The 13,152-nt window shown below is 43.1% G+C and overlaps 1 protein-coding gene and 1 long non-coding RNA gene across 2 annotated transcripts in view; both read right to left on the bottom strand.

Moving 5' to 3' along the window:
* Positions 1-13,152, bottom strand: part of LOC110203606 (complement receptor type 2-like) — a 126,953-nt gene that overhangs the window by 27,699 nt on the left and 86,102 nt on the right. The window lies entirely within an intron of this gene.
* On the bottom strand, positions 7,512-8,798 carry LOC144457804 (uncharacterized). Its single transcript, XR_013487317.1, has 2 exons — positions 8,605-8,798; positions 7,512-8,316 (listed from the first exon to the last, which is right to left on the bottom strand). It is a non-coding gene; the product is annotated as an uncharacterized LOC144457804 (long non-coding RNA).

The following is a 13,152-nucleotide window of genomic DNA, read 5'->3' as shown; positions in this document are numbered from 1 at the left end:
GAAAAAGCCTCCTCCTTTCTCTCTTAAGAGAATGCCCTAGAGCATAGTTGTCAAATATGTGACCCACCACAATACTCTCCAGTTCAGGGAGCCTGATTAAAATATAATTGGGGAATAATTGATAAAATAAATTTAAAAATACCACAAAAATGGTATTAGATTTTTAAACTAAGTCAATAAGCGGCCCACAGGGATCGTTATGAAAGGTTTAGTGGCCCCTGTTTCTGCTGGAGAGTTTGACACCGCTGACCTAGAAACTTGAGAAAGTAAATAATTTTCCCAGGATCACACAGCCCATATGTATGGGAGACAGGACTGGAACCTAGGTTTTTTGGCTTCAAGACCAGCTCTTTCTCGACTATGCCTCCTTTCCTTTATGGTCCCTCACATTGTTGCCCAATTGCTTGATTTATTAGGAGTCTCATTTTTCATAAGCTCGTCATGATGAAGACCTTGTTTCATGCTTCTCACATGTAACTCATGGCACCATTTAGATGCCCAGTAAAGAATAATAATAATAATTAGCATTTATATCATGTTTTAAAGTTTATAAAGCAGTTTACACATCCTCACAAAAACCCTAGGAGGTAAGTGCTATCATTATTCACATTTTGCAGGTAAGGAAACTGAGGCTGTAAAAAGACCTATCCATGGTCACATAGCTAGTGTCTAAGGTAGGATTCAAACTCAGGTCTTCCTGAAATTGCAGAATCACAGACTCTCAAAACTGGAAATTGCTTGTTTAACTAAATTAATAGAGGCCACCCACTCCTCTTCATGACACCCTCCTGGGTGGTGAGTTTAGGGAAAGGGAGATGGCTAGGGAGTACCAGTAGCCTAGGAAGATGGGTCTTTTTTAGGGCCCATGGAAGAGAATATTGGGTTGTTGGATGGAGATTCCTGTGGATGCTGGACAGAGAGTTCAGAGAAGGCATTTCTGACTATCTATTCCCAGAGAGGATGTGCCTCCTTGCAGAGTCACCTGCCCTAGTCTCAGGAAGTTTTCTCTTTTAGTCCAACCTCAGAGCCCATCTATGATCCCATCCACGGGGGAAAAACCAACCTACCAACAGCCACCATAACCGCTTCAGTTTTTTGGTTTTAAACCACTCTTGGGGAAAAATGTGGAAAGGACCAATGACTGGTCTTCCCCAGTGGTGTCTTGGAAGGTGGGATAGTGTGGCCCCCTAGTGGTGTACTGCTGCCACTGCCCTGCCGTCTCAAAGGTTGCGTGGGCAGGAGCTCCTGGGGGTCAGGGGGCCTGCAAAAGCTTCTCTGAAGAATGAATGTGGTATTTCAAAAGCCATGTCTCCAGTTAGCTGCCACCATTAAAACTCTCCTCTAATAATAATAATAACTCGTATTTCTATAATAATAATAGCTGACATAGATGTATCTACAGGTACCTGTATGAGATTATATGCATGAGATATACACATGTGATAACACGTAAAATACTTTGAAAACCTTAAAGATATATACATACATACATACTCTATAATTACTTTGAAAACTTTGAATATATTATATATATGTATATGTATATATACATATATATGTGATGATAGATGATGTCATATTGACGATGATGTGTGTGAGAGATGGGGAGGGGGGAGGTGAGGCAGGCCATCCTTTTTCATTCTATCTTTCTGTCTCCAGGACCAGCACAGTTCTTTGCACATATTAGCCACTGACTAAATTCTTATTGGATTGGAATGAACTGATTAAATCACTGATCTTTTGAATTCCTGAAGCAAATTTCTCTAGAAACCATCTGTCTGCCTGTATTGGAGACATTTACCAGGTTATGATTATAACCTGTGAGTTTCTCTTTTGAGCTCAGGATAGGTGAGAGGAGCTGTACTGGACTGGGCCAGTTTGGCCACAAACTAGCTGCATGACCTTGGACAAGTCCTTCTGTCCTCCCCCCAGACTTTGGTTTTCTCCTTTGCAGAGGAAGGATTTAGACTAATTCTCTCTAAATTAGCCCTTCTGGCTCAGACATTCTGTGCTGCTCTGACCATCTGGGCAGGTTAGAACTGGAGTTTTATTTCTTAGCTGGGGGAGCCAGGTTGTAATATTCTTTTCCTCTAGTGGTTTTGCCTTTTCCCTACTCAACTAAGTTGCACAGTTGGCATGAGGCAAAGTTAAGATGCATTTAGCTTTGCATGTTTAATACTGGGAGGATTGGCTGCCCATGGTAGAATCTTACCACTGAGAGACTGTGCTCACTGCTGAAGCTCCTGAAGACACAGAATTAGCCCAAGCTCATTCCCATTAGGAAAGGATTCCATTCAGTTGGGTGTTTATTTATTAAATGCTATTTAAAACATCGTAAGGGAGTCCTTTGAGATATGTGTCTTGTCTTAAGTAAGGTAAATGAAGCTGTGAATCTCCCCTAACATACTTCCAAGTTGTCGGTTATTGGAGTCAGCCAACAAACATCTTACCTAATGCACCACCTTCAGTATCACAATTATATTTTTGAGAGTGCTTCAATTTATTAAATTAAACTACATACCTAAAAGGGATATTTTCTTTTTAAAAATTACCTTTTAATTTTCTTATGTTCATTTTTTAAATTCTGAGTTCCAAATCCTCTCCCTTCCTCACCTATTGAGAAGGTGAGCAGTAAGATACTGAAGGGGATATTTTCTTGTACTTTCATTTTCCCTGAATAAGGAACAGTATACTAACACACCATGTAGGAGGTGCTATCTCTGAAGTCTTCAGGCCTCTGGTAGATTTTGCTTTTCTGAACTTTTTATGAATAGGCTCATAGAATCATAGATATAGATCTTGGAAGGGATGTTGGGGGTCTTTGAGTTCAGTCCTCATATTTTATAGAAGATGATGCAGAGGCCCAGAGAGGTTGTGACTTGCTTAGGGCCCCACAGCAACTAAGTGTCTGAGGCAGGATTTGATCTCATCACTCTATGTACTTTACCACCTGACACAGATACCCATTAGCCCCTGACAGTTAAGTCACATACTCAGGTTTGCAAATGATCTATGTGGCCTCTTGAGCACTTTCACTACTACAACTGGAATTAATTTAAATATGCTCTGTTCAGGTCAATAGTGTTTCCATAATGATGGGGAAGGGCATTTGCTTTCATTGATTTACTCTTTAAGAGAATGTATACTGTTATTTATGGGTTTGAATGGATTTATAGGCTCGATGGGTCTGAAACAAAGGCCTCTTCTAACAACAGTTGTCCAAGGATGCCATGTGGCGATGAGTCACCAAACACCAAGTCTCTGTAGAACGAAAGCTGTGGGTCATGCCAAGGGCAATGGAGAAGTGATTGTGGGGGACTTGAGTTGGCTGCCGCGTATCACCAGACATGAGTTGTGCAAGAGAATTGGCATAAGGAATGTTGTCGGCAAGATGTATAACCAGGGAAAGTGGGCCAATCATGTGGAGAGTGAGAGAGAACCAGTGTGCAGTCTGCTGGCTCTGTTGGTATCCATCTGAAGGTAAGCAATCCCTGTGGAAGATTTCTGGTCCAAACCAATAAGCATTTGTTAGGCACCTACTGTGTGCAAGGACACTGATTGGTGCTGAGGAGTCAAAGTCAAAATAGAAAATGGTCCCCATCCTCAAGAAACATAACTTTCAACTGAGGTGGGGGTGGGATACAACATATAAACATAAATATAGAGATGATTGTTTGGGATGAAGGGAGAAGAGAAATTCAACAGTTAAAGAGATCAAGAAGGTTTCTTGTAGAAAAGGGTCAGTGAGCTGAACCTCAAAGGAAGCTAGAGATTCTAACAAGGGGAGGTGAAGAGGGGAAAGTTGCAAAGACACGGAGGTGAGAGATGGAAGGGCCCACTCCAGGGAACAGGAGGTCGGCCAGTTTGGCTGGAACCAAGAGGGTGTGGAGGAGAGTAAACTCGTCCTGAAAAGGTAGATGGGAGCCATGTTGTGTAGGACGTTAAATACCAAGGGGAAGAATTTGTATTTCATCCTAGGGATAATAAGGAGCCCCTGACAGTTTTTGGGCAAGGGAGTCACATGATCAGAGTTAGGGTTTGGAGAATTTATTTTGGCAATTATGTAGAGAGTGGATTAGAGAGGGGAGAGATTGGAAACTGCAAGTTCCATTAGGAGACTATTGCAATAGTCTAGGCAGAAAATGATGACTGCCTGAACTAGGGTGGTGATCTAAGAAATGTAGAAGAGGTAGAATCAACAGACTTTGCAACTGATTGAGTATAGGGAGTGAAGGAAGAGGAAGAGTCAAGGGTGACTCCCAAGTTGTGAAGAGACAGGGAGGATGGCTAGGTGTAAGGGGAAAGATAATGAGTTCTGTTTGGGGCAAGTTGAATTTGAGAGGCCTATGAGACATCCACTTGGAGGTGTCCAACAAGCAGTTAGTAAAACAGGCTTGGAGCTCAGAAGAGAGGTTAGTGCTGGATATACTGATGTGAGAGGCTTCTGCAGGGGGATGATATTGGATTCCAGGAGAGCTGATAAGCTCACCAATATAGTACATAAAGAGAGAAAAGAAGAGGGCCTTCAATAGAGGCTTAAGATATACTAGGCAAAGTTGGTGGAGCAAAGTGATTTAAAAGGAGTGGTTTGACAGGTAGGAGAATAAGGAGAGAACATTATCATCAAAAGCCATGGAGAGGAAATGGTTTCCAAGAAGAGGAGAATGGACCAAGTTTTGAAACATAGGATAGGGGAGAAAGGGAGCTCATGAGGAATGGGCTCTTTTTTCTTGGCAAGTAATAACCAAGATCTTCTTCTTTGGGAAGGTAAGGGTGAGGGAGATTTATGGGGATGACATGGATTATGAGAAAGAGATGGCATTCATAGTTGGGGGAAGTAACCACATTGATGAGGTCACAGGTCCACTGAAGATTATCTAAAGGTTGTCTCCAGTTCATTGGCTGGATCTTCCTTGAATGACTTGGAAAGACAGAATGAGAATGAATGACACAGGAGGAAGAGGCGTGGAGGGGTCCTCACTCTGCCCTGATGAGGGAGTTAGACTGTTGAGCTCAGAGATCCATCCAAGTCTCAAAACGTTATATTTAATTGGGCCCTGTGAAGGCCTATATGGCTGTCTTCCAAAGATCAGCTTGGAGAAGTGCTGAGAGGCTGGTCAACCAGAAGGCTGGTCACTAGGTGATGAATTCTTTTGGCTACAGAAGCAAATAGACTATATCTGCTAAGGTGTGGAGAGGTTGCCATCTGCTTCCTTGGAGGGTGCAACCACACCAATTAAATCATAGATCCCTGAAGCATTGGAGCAATTATTATTTAAGAGTTCTGTTTTGGGGCTCATTTAAATATGGATTTTGAGTGACAGAATCCCTGCTTTTTGGGCCTGGGCTTGGGCGGGGCACGGGAGAGACAGAGAGAGAGAGTTTATAAAGCCCTACTTCTTGTCAACTTGCATTCCTTGACCATTATGGCTTTGGGTGATAGAGGAACTGTGAGCTGGTGGGACGTTCATGGGGATGGAGTGACAGAAATAAGGAGCATTGCTTTGCTGAGTCTTTGGGATGACCCAGACTGAAGGGTTGTATTTGGTTCCTGTTGTCTGAGTTTCCTGGTGAAGTTTTGTTTTCAAATGTGCAGTAAGAAGTGGGGTTAAAGCAATTTCCTTTCACAGAGGAGTCCACTGGTGGTGCTCAGTGACTCTGTGAGGCTGGGGAAGGTGAGAAGGGAGGTGGGGCTTCCTCTTCTTAGTGACCTCTCAGTGAGTCTCTTGAAATACTGTTCTTATGTGCTAAGCAGCAGCCCTCCAGTCTCTGAGGGGATGCTCCATGGGGGACAAGGAACAGCTCGTGGAGGTAGATAGGCAGAAGGCTGCAGTGTAGTGGATTTCAGTTAGACATTGGGCAGAACTTCCTGATCAGATCAGGAGAAACTAGATCAGTAGACAGTAGCTGGGGTTTTCTAGAAGAAGGGGCTGATTTATCAGAGTTGACTTCAGGCTAGGGATTTATGGAAGTGGAGTGCTAGGTGTAAGTGACTTTTCAAGAGCCTTTTTTGGCCCTGGCGTAGTTCTATGACTGCCATATTTTCAGATCGCTGTAGGACTATAGGGGTACCGTGGCACTCACCCCCTTTCTGCTTCTGGGCTTCTCTTTGTTCTCTGCTGTAGCTGCTGAGCTAAGAGGCTTGTGTTGTTGTAAATAGCTTTGTCCTGGCAACCTACCCCATAACCTGACTGTGTGGGCTCCTGGAACTTGCCCCAGAAATAGCTTTTTTTATGAGGGCAAAAAAAAAAAAAAGAAAAGAGGCCCAACAGGGCATGTTCCCACCAATCCCTCCCAGGGGGGAGCCTCAGGCTGGGTGGGACCTGTAGCCACAGGCCTGGGCACTGCCCACCTCCCCCACAGCCAGGGATTCTGAAGATGTGTGGGAGGGAGCTCTGTGGCCTGACACAATGAAAGGTGTGAGCCTGGCACCATTATCCAGAGATGATTTTTGAAGGTTGGAGGGGTGAAGTGCATCCCCCGCCTGCCTTGTAGCCCTACCTGCAGATAAGGTAGAGATCTACAGGGAAATGACCATCTCTCCAGCTGAAATGGCTTGGGTACTGGTGGATGAGTATTAGCAGTTTAAGGTGAGGCCTCACATGGAGAACAGGAAGCATGTGTGCATGTTTCTTAGATATGAACTGGAAGGTCCAGAGACTGAAAACATCAATAAGGCTACAGGTAAGTATAGATTTTAATAGAAGAGCAAAATCTGTTGTTTGTGTGAACTACTTGAAAGTAGGGACTGTCTTTGCTTTTTTATGTTTACCGTAATGCACAACACATTATAGAGGCCTAATAGATGCTTCTCCATTGCATTCCATCATCAGGGGATCAGGGGGCGGGGCAGTGGCATACTTCTCTCTGCCTTTGGTGTTTCCCTCCTGGGCTACTAGAAAGTGTAGGAAAGGAGCCAACAGGGTTTTAGTGGACAGTGATTAGGATAGCTCACAGTTCTGTAGTGCTGTAAAGTTTCCAAAAGTGTATTCCTTCCCATCCATTTTTAAAAATGAGAAGATTGAGGCTCAGAGAGGTCGTGGCTTGCCTGGGTAGCAGAGCCGGACCTGAAACCCAGCTCTTTGGGCTCAAAATCTAAAGTTCTTCCCACAATCTGTCTTTCCTGACTCTTCATTTTTCTCCCGCTCCATTCATAGACCACACACCCACAGCCATGTGAACTTCCTCTGACATGTGCATGTAAGTTGATAGAGATATATGCATAGGGGCAGGCTGTGTGTGGATAGATATGTGGTTAAGTTTGGGGGCAATGATATCATTGGTCTAGAGAACATTCAGTCTGTAGGTCTTTAGGTGGGGCCTGCAGGCCACACATTCCCCATTTCTGTACTAAGGCATTGAAGGGTGAAGTGATTTGCCAAGTGTCACACCAGTATGTGTCAGAGGCGAGTTGAACCTAGGTTTTCCTGACTGAGGCCAGTGTTCTGTCCACCAGCCCTTGCTTCCCCTCATGTTTGTGTGTAGAGAACGGCTTACATATGCACTTCTCATAATTCATTCATCATATATTCAGCACATTGCATTATACTGATTAATGTGCATTAGGGCACATTTTTATGAAAATGTGTTGAGTCACTTAACCTTTAAAAAAAGTTTTATATATAAGCCAGAGCTCATTTCAGAAGCTGTCTGCCCAGACTGAGCTCCAAGGCGCTGCCCATAGGACCTCAGGATGGTCCAGGACCAAGGTGCAAAGCCTTGGGGAAGATGAGCAATCCCATCATCAGGATAGGAGTGCCTGGGGCATTTTCAGGGTTCAGTGATCTTCAGCTGGTCATAGGGAGGTGGGGGAGGGACAGGTCAGTTTCTCCATTCCTGTTCTCTTCAGTTGCTTTCATTTTGTCTCAAACCCTGGCTCATTGACCATTAAAGCCCCAGCCCTTGATCATGCAACCAGGCATGTCCTTGCCAGACTCAGAGTGCCTCCCCAGGACAGGAAGAGAAGGAGGGCATGAGGGTAGAGGGCAGAGAGAGAGAACACATGTTCCTGGCTGCTGGTCCCTTTCCAAGACAGGTGAACTCTGCGTTGAGAAAGGAATTAATTTAATCTCTTGGCTCCAGTAGACTTTCTCACTCTTCTCCAGCCACCCCCCAACCTCTAAAGAATTTAATCTGCTCCACAACAAACAGTACTGTTATAAAACTTTGAAAACAAGAGGGCGAGGTCTCCCCGAAAGAGGCAGAAGTGCATGATGGGTAACGGCCAGAGGGAGATTGCCAGGCCTGGGATAGAGCCGGGCGAGAGCCCAGTTGGCTTGGTACCTGGGCACCCGCCCCCACCAGCAATCGTCATTCCTGACAGGAGGGGAAAGAAAAAGAAATGAAAGGGGAGACATCAGAGTTCATTAAAGAGAAGTGTCTATGTATGTCTCTCTCTTTCTCTCCCCCCTCTTCTCCCCCTCATTCCCTTCCTCCTCTCTCTCTCTCTCTCTGTCCCCCCATGTCCCTTTACTTCTCCCCCTCCCTCCCCTCCCCTTTGTCTCCTTCCTTCCTTTCCTTCCCCCTTCCCCTTCTCTCCACCCCCCCCATGGGAATGCACTAGACTGTGAAACTTCCTCCTCCAGCTCTCCCTCCCCCACTTACTGTTCCTGGTCATAAGACTAGCAGAGACAGGTCCCGATAACAAAGTGGGGCTGGTGGGCAGCCCGGGTCCAGCTTCTAGCCATATCATGCTGTAGGGGAAGTAGGCAAGAGGGTATGCTTGAAAGTTGGCGCTGAGCTCAGAACCTACCCCATGACTGGCCCAGCCCCATCCCTTCTTCCCCCCTAAAGAGGAAAGTGGAACAACGTCACTGGGCATGCCCAGCTTCGTGTGCTGTCTGCCAGGTGTGTGCCCAGGCAGTGGGCAGAACTGCTAGTCTGAGGTTAGTTAACATGCCCAGTACCTCCTAGTATAAGAAAGAAGGTGGGCAGGAGGGGATTGTATTAGAGACAGTGGGGAGAACATCTGACCTGTCAGAATGCCCTTTCCTTCAAACACAGGGTTTTGGAGTTTGTTTTCAAATGCCCAACATGAAATTAAAATAGGATTAAAATGGAAACAAATTCTATCTATTATTAAAACTGTCAAAATAGTTTTTTTTTAAAGTTCACAGACCACACTTAAAGAACCCCTGATCTAGGTAGAAAGGGGAAGGAAGGGGAAGTATGGGGAGAATTAATGCATGGCATATGGCCTGATTTAGAAAAATCTTTTGGGAGGCCCATTTACAGGCAAACCAGGAAAATCCCCCCATCTATATTATACGTGAGATGGGCTCCTCAACTAAAACTGTCAATGGTTCCTGCACAGGCTGGAGAAGAAACCACAGGTGGGTGCTAAATCTCCTTCAATGGAAGGAGGCAAAATGCTGGTATAGGTGGGGAAAATGTCCTTGTCATATGAGAGCTAATGGTGCATTGCAATAAGAGCCTTTAACTCCTGTTTATGTCTACAACAACATGATTAATCTGATCTCTTTTGGTCTGATAGTATAAAGTTAATACAGAAAGGGGTTTGTGTTGCCACCTCTTAGAAAATAGGAGGGTGGTTTCTGCATTGTTCTAGTCGCCATTATGTTAATTCTATCTCCTTCTGTGCCATGATCATAATTGCACCTTTTGTCACCAGTGGAGGAGGAAGAAGACCTTCCATCTCAGAACAGAGACTGAGGCTTCCCCCTCTTCAGGATGTTGCTCTTCTTCTGGAAGCTGGTTTCACATGGTGGCTTAGATTTTTCCATCTCTGTATCTAGCACCATTTGAAATCAGTGTTTTAGGAGTAAGAATTGCGGCAAGGAAGGACATACGTTTTAGTGGCTCATCTGCTTTTTAGATTTGCCATTTGAACTAGGAAAAGACTCCCTCCACAAGAGGATAATTGTCATAAAAATCAAACTAAGGGGTAGGATCACGTTCAAGGTGTTAGCTCCAATGATAATGCCATAAGGAACTGAGGCCAGTTTTGCATAGCTCAATTGAAAAAACAAAAACAAACCAAAACACTGGATTGGGGATCTCAAGACCTGAGGTTCTAATCTCAACCAGTTACTAGCTGTGGGAGCTTGGACTAGTCACAGGCTCTGAATCTCAGTTTTCTTTTCTTCAAAATGGATATTATACTCACTACCTACCTACCTCACAGGGTTGTTGTGAGGATGTATGACAGTATTTTATAAATATGATAATACTCTTTTTGAATGTTAGTTAACAGTCCTGCCCAAGCGTGGTAGGGTCCTCATAGTTTCATAAAATAAACACTTCTTGGTTAATGAATGTCATGATTTTAGTCTTCAATTGAGTGGTGATGTGTTTTTCTGGAATAATGAGAAGGGTAGCTATAGCATCCCCCGGGCAAAAACTGTTCTATTACTTGCTTGAAAATTTGAGGTTATTTGTACATGCAAAGATGTCAGCCATTGTTATAATACAGCAGAATTCCACAAACCCTACTGGACCTCTCTCTTACACAGGCTGACCGATTTCTCTTGGTGTTCAGAGTCTGTTTTTGTCTAGCACCATTTGAAATCGGTTATGATGTAGGGGGAAAAGCAGCAGTCCTGGAACCCTATGCAAGGCTGATTGGTTAGTTGTAGCATGAATCATGGGGGGAAAAAAAAGACCACACTTCTTAGTAACCAACTGCAACTGCACTGAAGCTTCTGAAACTCAGAGGTAAGAGACAACCTAATGGATAAATGCTCTCTGGACATGTGAATGAATCCATGTGATTTGATTCCAGTCCTGTTTTGCCTTTTCTTTGTAATTTTGAGGTGCTATAAAACAATTAAATCTATAATAAGGTTAAATGCACTAATAAATTTTTTTCTGCATTGCTTGTCATGTCTATTTTTCAACTCCTCCTTCCCATTCAATTCCATGAGGTTGAGAATAAGAAGGCATAAAGGACAGGACAAACAAAACTGGGACAGTAAACTAGTCTATATACATTGTATACACGGCTAAGGGGTATAATGGATAAGAGCACTGGACTTGAAATTGGGAAGACCTAGATTCAAATTCCACCTTGGACACTGTGTGACTCTGGGTAACTCATTTAAACTTCTCTGGCCCTCAGTTTCCTCACCTATAAAATAAGGCTTTAAACTTATGTTTCTTCTGTTAGTTTGACACACAAGGCCAATTTCCCTCTTAATTTCTTCCTCCCTTTCCTGGCAGTCTGGGGAGTTGCCCTTTAAAGTCACTCACAGTGTGATGTCCACATGGTTTGTGGTGGCCTTGCCACTAGAGGGCCCAAGATAAGAAGGTTTTCACAGAATCCTATGTGGAAAGGAACCTCAAGTGACAATATAGATGGAGGGGTGGGAGGGTGAAGTGTTAACCTTTTGTTGTGTGCCATGGACCCCTTTTCTGAAGTATTTTAAATGTATAAAATACCTAGGATTGCAAAGGAAACCAATCAAAATATCAAAATACAGATGTAATTATTTTTCCACATCCAAGTTTATGGTCCTTTCTGAAGTTCTCCAGGTCCGTGAAGGCCAGGTTATGAATTCCTGATCTAGAGAACCTGTACCTAAATGAAACCCCTGCAAAGCTGACAAGTGGGTCTCCAACCTTTGCTAGAAAATCTTTCTGGAAGTCTTCACTCCAGATATTTGAGCAATTACTGCCTTTTTAACTTGAGTTGAATTGTCAGTGGCTGCTTTTGCAGAAGGACGGACACTGACAAGTAATATAGAATATTCCCAAATTAAGGAAGGGGGGAGGTTACCAACTTTATGGAAGAAATAATGATTCTTTTAAAGTAAAATTCTATGATACCATAAATATTCAATTACCAAGTAGTTTCTCAGGTTTCAAAAAGGGTTGCAGACAAAAATCTAGAAGAGTGTAAAAAAAAAAGTTAAGCCTCATTGAATACATGTAAAGGGATCAGCCAATAGGGCTTTTAAAACGAATCTTAAAGGAATACAGTGAAACTATAGGAATTCTGAATAACAGCGAGTATGAATCACTGAGGGGGGCGGAGCCAAGATGGTGGCATGAAAGCAGTGACTTGCTTGAGCTCTCCCCCAAACCCCTCCAAATACCGGTAAAAAAAAAATGGCTCTAAATAAATTCTAAAGCAGCAGAACCCACAAAAAGACAGAGTAAAACAAATTTCCAGCCCAAGACAGTCTGGATGGTTGATCAGAAAGGCATATGGTGCCAGGTGGGGAGAAGAGCTCAGTTTGGCATGGGTACACAGGCCTCAGTGAACATGGAGCAGGCCTCAGAGGAATGAATCACAGGCAGCTGTGGGATTACAGATTTCTTATTCCTATAAGTGCATTTGCAAAACTTTTTTTCTTAAAATAGTATTTTGCCATCTTCCTTCTGACACCCTACACTAAATGCAGTGATGACCTGGGCAGACCCACAACGTGTGTATTATCTTCATTTCCATTTTAAGCACCATACAGGTGTAAAGGTGTATGTAAGGATGCTAATTAATAAGCCTTATCTTAAAACACCAAAATTCCAACTTAACAGCTTTGTTTTCAGCTGGCAAAGGAGCTACATTGAAAGTAACTAGAAAAGTGCTTAACATTAAAACTAAAAAATAATAGGCCAGATTGGTGGTTACGTTAGTTTACTGAAATCATACACTTGCTTTCCTCAGAATGGTTCCCTTGTTCCGGGCTAGGTTTGTAATCAGCACTAACAGGAATCGTTACATTTTTCCTATAAGGCAAAACAAGAAAAAGAGGATCACAGTCAAACAAGATTATATCACAGTAATAAGTTAAACTTTAAAATAATTTTTAAAAGGGGTATTATATAGAAAAGAAACTCTTTCTAAATAATTCCTAATTCTTTTTAGAGATTCCTAACTCCAACCACCTAAGAAGCAAATCTGTTAAAAAATAATTGTGGCTCTGAGCAACTCTCTTCTCACCCTAAGCAGTAGTATATATTACTTTACACAAAATTGGTAACCAATTCCCATGTGTTGAAACTGAGTTAATTTTCATTTAGTTGCAACAGGAAAACAACTCAGAGGGACAGCTGAATAAAATGATAACATTCAGAAATCTGTGACTCAACTGAAGCTTTTAAAAAGATGATTCATTTGGAAGACAGGAGTCCTTTAACAATTAGAGGAATGTCAGTTTATCTAGCACTGATGGGAGAAAAAAACATTTGGGA

This window comes from Phascolarctos cinereus, unplaced genomic scaffold (genome assembly GCF_003287225.1).
Source record: "Phascolarctos cinereus isolate Bilbo 61053 unplaced genomic scaffold, phaCin_HiC Scaffold_5;HRSCAF=322, whole genome shotgun sequence".
Taxonomy (NCBI): domain Eukaryota; kingdom Metazoa; phylum Chordata; class Mammalia; order Diprotodontia; family Phascolarctidae; genus Phascolarctos; species Phascolarctos cinereus.
This window is presented reverse-complemented; position numbering and strand designations above follow the sequence as displayed.